Source organism: Phaseolus vulgaris, chromosome 11 (assembly GCF_051622355.1).
Source record: "Phaseolus vulgaris cultivar YP4 chromosome 11, ASM5162235v1, whole genome shotgun sequence".
NCBI lineage: Eukaryota > Viridiplantae > Streptophyta > Magnoliopsida > Fabales > Fabaceae > Phaseolus > Phaseolus vulgaris.
Genome location: NC_143508.1, coordinates 11,995,436 through 12,007,270, shown reverse-complemented (window position 1 = coordinate 12,007,270; position 11,835 = coordinate 11,995,436).

The following is an 11,835-nucleotide window of genomic DNA, read 5'->3' as shown; positions in this document are numbered from 1 at the left end:
GACAAAGGCAAAGGTAGAAGAACATATATCTCATGGGAAGAAAATGATGTATCTTCATCTAGTAATTCCTCAACTGAAAGTGAAGAAGCAAATCTTTGCTTCATGGTGAATGATGAGGGATCCAACTCTGACTCAGTAAGTAATTTCTCTACTGACTCTGAAAACTATGATCAGCTGCTAATAGCCTTTAAGGAAACACATGATGAAGCAAACATGTTGGCTATAATGTGCAACAGATTGAATAGAGTTAATAAGGTACTTGAACCTAAGGTCAAAGCTCTTGAAGAAGAACTGCACAAAGCTAAAACTGAATTGATCAGTCTTGAATTGACATGTTTGCATGCATCAATTAAAACTTGTGATAATTGTAAAAAGCTGGAAAAACAGGTTGAGTATTTGTTAAAAACACTTTCAAATTTCACTAAAGGAAGAGAAAATCTTGAAACCTTATTAGGTTCACAGAATGCTGTTTTCAATAAAAATGGTTTAGGATATAATCCTGGAATGAAAGGTAATGTGAAAAAGCTGTCCAGTTTCTTTGTTCCTTCCAAAACAGGTTTTTCCTCTTTTAGTTATTAAAAAACGATGCATATTGCAACATGTTTTTATTGTATGAAGTCTGGTCATGTATCTAAAAACTGTAAAGCTAGGAGGTACCTTGTTCCTAAAGGATTGGCCAAATGGCTTCCTAAGGAAAGGTATTAATCATGCTGGACCCTAGACTAAAGGGGTACCGTAAGTGCTAAAATTGTTTTGTTGCAGAAAAACAGCAGGAGAAACCAGTGGTATCTTGACAGTGGCTGCTCAAAACACATGACTGGTGATGTGACTCAGTTCATAAATTTGAAACTCAAAGCTGAAGGGCATGTCACATATGGAGATAACAATAGAGGAAAAATTCTTGGAAGAGGAGATGTTGGTACTAAAGACTCAACTACTATTGAGAATGTCCTATATGTTGAAGGGCTAAAACATAGTCTTCTAAGCATTAGCCAGCTGTGTGACAAGGGATACAAGGTCAATTTCGAAGCCAATACTTGTACAATTTCAAATGAAAATTCTGGTAAGGTGCTGTTCACTGGAAAAAGGGTAAACAACATTTATCTCCTAGACATTATAAAGAGTTGTTCTGAAAATGAGTGTTTGCTATCTAAAAATGATGAGTCATGGCTGTGGCATAGGAGACTAGCTCACATTCACACAAATCACTTGAATAAGCTAAAATCTAAGGAACTTGTTTCTGGCTTACCAAACATAAAGTTTCAAAATAACAGATTGTGTGATGCCTGTGTAAAGGGAAAACAGATTAGAACTTCCTTTAAATCAAAAGATATGGTTTCTTCAAATAAAGCTTTGGATGTTTTGCATATGGACTTATTTGGACCATCTAGGACTGCTAGCTTAGCTGGAAATTACTATGCTTTGGTGATTGTTGATGATTTTTCAAGATATACATGGACTTTGTTTTTTGCTTCTAAAAATGATGCATATAAAGCCTTTAAGAAACTTGCTAAGGTTCTGCATAATGAAAATGAAAATAGGATAAAACAGATTCGTAGTGATCATGGGGGAGAATTTCAAAATGCAAAGTTTGATAAATATTGTGAAAAACATGGGATCATACATAGTTATTCTGCTCCTAGGACACCCCAACAAAATGGTGTTGTTGAAAGAAAGAATAGATCACTAGAAGAATTAGCTAGGACTATGCTAAGTGAATCTGGTTTACCTAAATATTTTTGGGCTGATGCTGTATACACTGCTTCTTATGTGCTTAACAGAACATTAATTAGACCAATTATTAAGAAAACTCCCTATGAATTGTATAAGGGTAGGAAGCCTAGCATTAGTCATCTTAGAGTGTTTGGCTGCAAATGCTTTGTTTTAAATAATGGTAAAGATAATCTGGGGAAGTTTGATCCTAAATCAGATGAAGGAATACATATTGGTTATGCTATAAATGGTCATGCTTATAGAGTGTATAACAAAAGATTGCTTGCAGTTGAAGAATCTATACATGTTGTGTTTGATGAAACATATTTTTTTGTGCCCAAATCTGTTCTGGACGAACCTGGTATGGATGATTTAAGAACTATTGTGCAACAGAATCAATCTAGTGAGCTTGATACAACTAATTCAGATTCTATCAAAGAATCTACTGTGAATGCAGGACTGCCTAAAGAATGGAAGACTCCAAGGGATCTCACTCTTGACAATGTAATTGGTAATATTGAGAAAGGAGTCTCAACAAGGAAGTCACTCAATAATTTTTGCAGAACAGTAGCTTTTGTGTCACAGATTGAGCCTAAAAGCCTGGAAGAGGCACTGCAAGACAGCAATGCAGGAAGAGCTGAACCAGTTTGAATACAATGAAGTATGGACTTTGGTTCCAAGAAAGCATGAGATGAATATCATAGGAACCAAGTGGGTGTACAGGAACAAGATAGATGAACATGGAGCTATCACTAGAAATAAAGCTAGACTAGTTGCTAAAGGGTATAACCAAGAAGAAGGTATTGATTTTGGTGAAACCTATGCACCAGTAACACGTCTTGAAGCTGTCAGACTTCTTCTAGCATTTTCCAGCATACAAGGTTTCAAGCTGTTTCAAATGGATGTCAAGAGTGCATTTCTAAATGGCTACATCAATGAAGAGGTGTTTGTATCTCAGCCTCCAGGGTTTGAAGATCACAAAAATCCAGAACATGTGTACATGCTTAAGAAGGCCTTATATGGATTGAAGCAAGCACCTAGGCAATGGTATGAAAGGTTAAGCGAATTTCTGCTTTCTCAAGGTTACAGCCGTGGCAATTCAGATAAAACTCTCTTTCTAAAGAAGAAAAATGAAGATATCATACTTGTGCAAGTCTATGTAGATGATATTATCTTTGGATCCACAAATGAAGAGATGTGTGAAGACTTTGTGAAAACCATGAAAAGTGAGTTTGAGATGTCAATGTTAGGAGAAATGAATTTCTTCCTTGGACTACAAGTTAAGCAACTCAAGGATGGAATTTTCATAAGCCAAGAAAAATACTGCAAGGAACTGGTCAAAAAGTTTGATATGAATCAATGCAAAGCAATCAGCACTCCTATTTCAACAAGTTGTCAGCTGGATCAAGATGCTGCAGGAAAATCAGTAGATCAAACAAAGTATAGGGGATTAATTGGTTCCTTATTATACCTAACTGCCAGCAGGCCTGACATTATGTTTGCTGTATGTTTATGTGCTAGATATCAATCTGATCCAAAGGAATCAAACTACAATGCAGCAAAGAGAATTCTGAAATATTTGCAAGGATCTAAGGATGTTGGATTGTGGTATCCTAACAAGGTATCTTTAAATTTGATTGGTTTTTCAGATTCTGATTTTGCAGGCTGCAAAGTTGATAGGAAGAGCACAAGTGGGACTTGTCACATGCTTAGATCAAGTCTAATCTCTTGGCATTGCAAAAAGCAAGCTTGTGTTGCTCTCTCCACAGCAGAAGCAGAATACATAGCTGCTGGAAGTTGCTGTGCTCAAACCTTATGGCTAAGACAACAACTAAGTGATTTTGGAATTCTGCTAAATAACATACCTATAAATTGTGATAATACTAGTGCCATAAATCTATCTAAGAATCCTGTCATGCACTCAAGGACTAAACACATTGAAATTAGACATCACTTTCTAAGAGAACATATAGCTAATGGAACATGTGATATAAAATTCATTGGTACTGAATTTCAACTAGCTGATCTATTCACTAAACCACTTGCTAAAGACAGGTTTCACTTTCTTTTAAATGAATTGGGTATTATTAGCTTGAATTGTCCTCTGCAGTGAAAATTTCAATCTGTTGTTTTATGTTTTAACATGTTTCGTTCCCTGTTTCAGAAATCACAGATGTGACTAGGAAAGAGAAAGATTTAGTTTTTTTTTCTCTCTCTCTCACTTTATTGTTGACTGCTTTTACGGTTATTGACTAGCAGATCCATGCAAATTAATGTGTGGGTATCCTAACTAATTGGATTTTGTGTAGATGCAACAGATTTGATGTACCAAAATCAGGTTCCAAGATATTCTTACGTGAATCCACACCTGAACCTGCTGCACCATTGGAATAAAATCTGTAGCATATCTGTGGGATTTGATTTTTTTTCAAAATTCATTATTTCCAAAATCTGATTACATTGCCCTGAATTAAAATTTGTGTTTTTCAATTTTGGTTTAATAATCCTATATAAACCTAGCACAATTTAGCTCGTCTCTCACACCCTCTCACTTGTACTATAAGTTGTCCAGGTGCACATTGCTTCACCACAGGTTGTGTTTCTGCTTTGAGTAATAATCTGTAATGTTTCTCTTCTAGAATTGTATGTTAATATATTGATGCAGGGAAAAACAGATTAAGCATGGCATCCTCTTCACATAGAAAGAAGAAGTCCAAGGAGCAATCTCAAAGCAGCCAAGGTATCTTGGAAAACTGGTTTGCTGGAGATTCAGAGGCAATGACAAGGTTCATACATGAGACTGGCAGGAAGCAAATCAATGTACCCAAGCTGCTTGAGTTCTCATGGCTGAGAGAGGAGAATCTGATAGAAGCCAAAGATTTGCTCAAGCATCAAAAGCTGAAAGGATTTCTGGAGATGAATGGAAATGTTTATCCAGATCTTGTGAAGGTGTTTTACTGCAATCTTGAACAAGATGGTAAAAATCTGGTTTCCCATGTGAAAGGAGTAAAGCTGAAGATCACTAGGGAAATCTGGAGCAGTGTGGGTGGAATAAAATATTCAGAACTGAAAGTGAGCAAAGGAAACACTGCTGGAATTCAAGGGTTCAACAAATTGCAATTTTATAGAAGCTGTGTGAGGAATTCTACTGAACCAGTAGCTAGGTATCACGCAGGTAGCCTAACTCTAATTCCTAGACTCTTAGCTCATATAATTGCTTGGCAGCTTACCCCTAGAGGAAGTAATCATGCTGTACTTCATGAGGAAGATTTGATACTGCTGTATTGCATCATGAACCAGCTTAAGGTAAATTGGGTAAGTACTATGGTTGAACATATGCTGAAATCTACAAGACTACCTGATTATCGTCTTCCCTATGCAATATTTGTGTCAAAACTAATTGATCATTTTAAAGTGGACACTACCAATGAAAGGAATGACTCTATTAAAGCTGCAAGTGAAATAGACAACTCCACACTCATGAAAATGGGATTCTATAAGGATGAAGATGGCTGGGTTTTTAGAAGAAATGCTGGACAGAGGGCTGAACAAGAAGCTGCTCCTCAAGGAAATGAAGAAGAAGCAAATGCTGATGGTGTGCAACACATGGATGAATCACCAGTACATTATGCTGAACATGAAGATGTTGCTGCCACGAGTCAGAATGCAATAGTTGCATATGAGGCACCTGAGTACAGAGGTGAACCTCTGTCTATGTTTGAAAGACAGGTGCTAAGCAGGCTGGACATACTCACAGATGAGCAGAAGGCACACTATGAGATGACTTATGCCAGGTTTCAACACTTGGATGACCAACTTGAAGGAGTTCAAGTGCAGCTAGCTGAGCTCTATTACAACAACAAGTGATCCTATTTCTAAGTCTTTATCTTTTATATGTTGTTGAACAATTTGGGATTAATCTGTATTGTTTTTTATTTTGCACTGGTTTTTAGTTGTTTTGTGGCTTGTAATGAACCTCTATGTTGGTTTTATTTGAACTGTTATGTATGGCTATTATTGTTCTTTGGTATTTTGTGCTCCCATTCTGTTTGATGAATCCAAAGGGGGAGAAGAATAGCCTGGTACAGTTTTTGCAGATGATATTCACAGAGGTTGCTGATATGATTCAGATGCTAAATCTGCAGGTACATCAATTCTAAATCTGTTTGTTCTGCCTTGACACCTGTGTTTTTTTTTGGTATACAGTTCTGTACAGGGTTGGTCATGATCTTTCTTCAAAGCTGTGCAAAGCAAAGGGAATTTGTCTCCATCAAACAGGGGGAGATTGTTGAAGCCGGAGGAAGCTTCTTCCCTACCAAGGCTTGATGTGTGTTTGATGAAGAAAATGGCTTGAGTGCTTTGAAGATTGTAATAGGTTTTTATATTCATTTGTAATTAGGCTTGTAAGTGTGTATGATTGCCTTTTGCTGTATAACCTATCCTAGATGCCTAACCAAGTCTAGATCAAGCACATGATGAGGTTAAATGGGTTTTGAAAAGGTTTTTAAAATGGTTTTAAAAGCTTTAAAACTGTACACAAATAAATCTGTTTTATGGAGAAAGAATCTGTTTATTTCTTCTCTGTTAAAAGGCTTTTCTAAAAGTTCTGTTAGAGACCACATGCAAAGCTTAGTTTGTTATTTCAGTTAAAGCTGAGCTGGCCTACTGGTCTTCATTTAATCTGTTTCACTGTGAAAGAATCGGTTTGCCCCTTGATCAGTTGAAAGGTTTTTCACAAGTTAGTTAGGGCACCAAAGGTACAACTCAGACAGTTATTTCAGTTAGCTGAGTTGGCGCTTTTCACAAAATAAATCTGTTATGTTAAAAAATGAATCTGTTGTTTTCATAACTGCTTTTCAACTGTTTTTTGAAAAGAAGTTAGAAACTGTTTTCTATATAAAGAAAAGTCTATCTCACATGAGAGTGTGCTGAACAATTACGTTTTTGACAGAGATCAAACAATTTCCATGTGAGAAGAAGGATTGAAAGATTTTTGAAAGGTTTTCCAAAGAGATTTTCAAGTGTGCTTGTTCTAGGAAACCTTGAATCTTGGTGAAGGTGCTGGTGCAGTTCTGCAGCAAATTGAACTACTGGTTTTGAGTTCTTGCATCTTCTTTTCAGGTGTAATCTTTCCTTTATTCTTGTTTGTAAAGGTGTAAGTGTTAGTCACTCCTTGATAGGGTTTCTTGGAGTGCAAGGTGTGCTGAAATAGGGTTTTTTCAGCATTGTTTGTGTTGTTCTTGTAGTGTTCAAGAACTGCTGTGTTTGTAAGTAATTGGTACTGTTTTTAGTGGATTCCACCTTGGGGTAAGGTGAGACTGGATGTAGCTCTGTATGAGTGAACCAGTATAAAAACTTGTGTGCCTTTTCTTCTCATCCCTGCACTCATTTCTGGTTTTGCTTAATTCTGTCAAGAACTAAATCTGTTCTTTTGAAATTGAATCTGTTAATTCTGGGTTTAAGTGAAAACTGTTCTTACTGATTTGTTAAAGTTCTCTGATCATAAATAAGGTTGCTGTATATAATGGTTTAAGGGATTTGTGAACAAAACTGTCCATTCATTAAAATCTGAGAAAGGATCATTCTTCTTGAAACCTTGTGTTGAGTGATTTTGTCTGATTTCTAAGCATAGCTGTATCCTTCATCCTCACAATATTAAGCTGATCTGATTCTGTTATAATTCTCTGTTGATCACAATTTTACATTGAACAAATTCAAATTGTGCCAAGACTGCTCTGAAGAATCAATCTGTTTCATGTAAAAACAATATGTTCTTTTTGCCTCTGGAATACTGAAAAATTGTGTGTTCTTGCGAAAATTTTATAAGCTCAATTCACCCCTCCCCTCTTGAACTTAGACACTAATAGACCCAACAATGACTACTTCTTCTAGGTCTTCTAGTCTTACTTCGTGTTCTTCTTCTTTTGAGCGGACACGTTTCGAACCTAATAAGGTGAGGGATGTGGGTTGCTAGCCGACCACTTTGTTATCCACATTATGATTGGGTTGATCCACACATCTTTGATATCCCTACTTGTTTTAGGGGTTTGTTTGCTTTAGATGGATTTTTATCTAAAGTTCCTACAGTAAAGCCAGACTCCCCATCGGATGCGGTTGTAGCCAATAGTTGTAACCATACTGACCAGGTCTACCATGGTAAAAAAAAACGGTCCTCAAGATTTTTCTTTGTATATAGTTGTCTTTTTAACGATTTACACGTAAATCTTCTCTTTGATGATTTTACAATGGGGGTCCTTAGGATCTTCAATATTGGTTCTACCCAATTGCATCCAAATTCTTGGGCAGCCGTCCAAACCTTTAGGCTGATTTGTGATGTCTTTCGGTTCAGGTCGTCCCCTCAATCTTTTCTCTTCTATTATAATTCTCGGTCTCATCTTATGGGTTGACTATTTCAAGATTTTTGTTGAACAAGACGGTAAACCCTATTTTTATGATTCTGAGGGAAAACCTAAATTTTCATTTCATTGGTGAGTGCAAACTTCACCTTATGAGTTGGTTTTGTAAGGTTGAGTTAGGTTTAAAGTCCACTCCTTAAGATGGTATTAGAGCCATATAGAGTCTATCCTAGCGAGAATTTGTTTGACTGATCAAGCCACCCACTATCGGGCTAATATCGAACCATCCAATATATAGTCTCACGCACAAGTTGATAAGATTTTTTCATACAGTTTTATAAAGTTGAGTTAGACTTAAAGTTCATTAATTTCTTAATATAATTATTAATAATATTTTGAGTCTAATTAAATTTGTTCTAAAAATCAATATAATTGTTTTCTTTCAATTAATTACTTGAAATACATTTTTTCTAATTAATATTCAATCTGAATTACACTTCATGAAAAAATAAAATACAAATAAATTTTATTCTACTACATCATAGTTTTATGGGTGTTTCAATAAGAGCTTCTTTCTGAGATAATTTCAGGAAGTGTTCACTCACATACAATCATAGTTATATGATTTACCAATACACATATTTATATATATAGAGAGATCAGATAAGCTTTGTGCACGCAAAAAAGGATAACTTCATTAGTTTTTGCAAGCATCCATGCAACAACTTATATAGCCCATTGAAAATTATTGTGTTTGTTGATTGGTTTATTGATCCGAAGAGTTTTGCATATCGTGTCATGTATCTTGAACATCTTGTTGCTTCCATGTGCTTATTGTCGGTGTAGCCTCATAGTCCTTGTTTGTGACATGTTATCGTAGATGATCTAATAACACTAATGAAAAATCTTTGTATAGATCATGTTTTGTCTTAATCGTAATGTGTCAAATCCAATATTATTTATTATTTAATTTAAATTTAATGTGTCCTTGTTTGGTCTTAATTGTACCTACTTTTTTATATATATATATATATATATATATATTATGATTTCGTCATATTTTATTAAAATAAAATTATTAATTAGAGATCAATTTTATAAACAATTATAAATTATTATATTAATTAAATTATATATTATTTTAGATACTAAAAAAATTATCGATATTTAAAGTAATTTCTATTATTAATAAAATTTATAAACCTGTTTTTAAATTTTCATCTAGTAACTAATTAGATGTCAATTTAGAAAGTAGTTTATAAATTTTATTAATAATAAAAATTACTTTAAATATAAAAAATAGTCAGTCTATAAAATAATATATAATTTAGTCAATATTAGTAATTAATTTTTTGTCTCTAAGATTTGTTTCTAGTTAATGATTTTTTTATGAGATTAGAGGGAAACATGACAACAAGCGATATAGGAGGTCCCAACAAATTTAAGTAAGACAAATCCTAAGTTACTCTAATAACATCTTTAAAATCTAATCCAACTTATAAAATCATCTTAAGATTTACATATACTTATTATATATATATATATATATATATATATATATATATATAAATATTAGAAGTAGAATATGGTTATATCACTATTCAACAACAATTATAATCAACACAAAAAAAAGAATTATAATAATAAAAAAAAAGCTGAAGTTATATCAAGACCAAATTAGACCGTTGAAACTAAATTATTATTTGAGAGTATTTCACTCAGGTTTAACATATATGACTTCTGATATATAATTTATTTTCTCATTTTTTTTTAAAAAAAATCATAGATATTATTTACTTTAAAAATTTAAATTATAATTTATTATTTATTAATATTAAAAATTTATATACCCGTAGGAAAATAGGATTAAGGTTCTTCCACTCTTGACATGATATTTGCTTAATTAGTTTTGTAAATTTATTTTACAACACAAAAATTAAACTATTTTGTAAAGAATAAAATTCAACACTTATTTTTTGAATGTGCCAATGCTTTGCGTATTTGGAGTTGGGTTCGACACATTTTTCCTACTTATCATTTCTCTAATAAGGATGATCTTCTTTCTTTTATTATGAGTGATGGTAGTCCGTTGGTTAAATTGATTAAGCTAGCTGTGATAACTTTTTCTATTTGGATGATATGACGTATGAGGAATTATGCTCGTTTTCAGGATAAGATTGAGGTTTCTGGGGCTATTTTGGTTATTAAAGATTTAACTTGTCTAGTGAGTAATTCGTCTAAAGCTTCAATGAAGAATGATATGTTCGATTTCAATGTGCTCAAGTTTTTTGGTATTAACACTCGTATTGGTAAAGTTCTACATCCTCTTCCTGTTAGATGAAAGTTTCCTTCACCAGGCTGGGTTAAAATTAACACTGATGAGGCTTCTAGGGGATATCCTGGTCTTGCTACTTGTGGAGGTATTTTTCGTGGGAGTATGGGGGAATTTATTGGAGCTTTTTCTACGTTTCTTGAAGTTCAGTCTGCTCTGGTTGCTGAGTTTTATGAGGTTATACATGCTATGGAGGAAGCTCAAAAGATGGAGCTTACTAATGTCTGGCTGGAATGTGATTCTGTTTTGGTTTGTGATGCGTTTACTGCTAGGACAAATGTTCCTTGGATGCTTTGTAATCGATGAAATGCTTGTCTTAATTATTGTGGGAAATTAGGTTTACGGTTACTCATATTTTTCGGGAAGGAAATACATGTGCTGATAAGTTGGCTAATTTAGGATTTTTTCATAGAGAATCTTTTCATTGGTATAATAGGCTTCCATCTTGTATGTTCTTAGAATTCTTTATGAATAGGTATAGTCTACCTATGTATCGTTTTTGTTAACATATGGGTTTTGGTCTAGTCCCCCCGTATTTTTGTACTTTTTTTCTTTTGTTTAATAATACTTTTTTCATGTGATGGCAAATGATTGTTGTTACTTGAGGTGTCAGCCTAGCTGAGATCTTAAGTTCCATAGTGATGCCTAACATGAAAACTTCTATTTTTTTAAAAAAAAACAAGGAAATGCGATAAGAATGTAATTAATTTTTATACCAAATTTTAATCGCAAATAATTTTGCACATTAATTTCATAAATTTTTCTAAAATAATTGATTAATAATACATGTGAGAACATAATATTATAAATAAATATCACCTCAATAATTGGGGGGTGATTTTGAACATAATGTTGAGTGAACGATTTGGGACGGGAAGGAAATCAGGTTTTAGAAAGATAAGTGAGTAGGTAATGAAGCTTTAATGCATAAATATCCAAGACTATATTTGGTTGTTGTAGATCGTGGTAGTACTATGATACATGTAGGTAGGCGGAACAATAATAAGTGAAAGTGGAAGTTGTGGTGGGTGAGAAATTTGTTTGTGTGGGAAGAGAATCAACTCGTTCAGGTGATACTTTTGTTGGACAATAAAAAGGTAGTTTAGGAGGGGGAGAGTGTAGTGGGCAGATAGATTTGAAGGGATGATAAGCCGTTGAGTTTTTTTTTTTGTGAAATCTGCATATAACTCCATAAAGATAGAGCTGAGAGGTGAGGATAGGGCTCTGTTTGAGAGGTTTTGGAAGGTAAAGGTTCTCCCTTCTACACAAATTATAGTCTCGAGGGTGTTGGATAATAGTATAACAATAAAGGATAATCTTTTGAGACGAGGAGTTTTACTGGTAAATAGCTTGTGTGGGTTGTGTGGTGAGTAAGAGGAGACTATATGTCATTTAATTTTTAAGTGTAAGGTTGTGTGGAAAATTTGGGGTTTG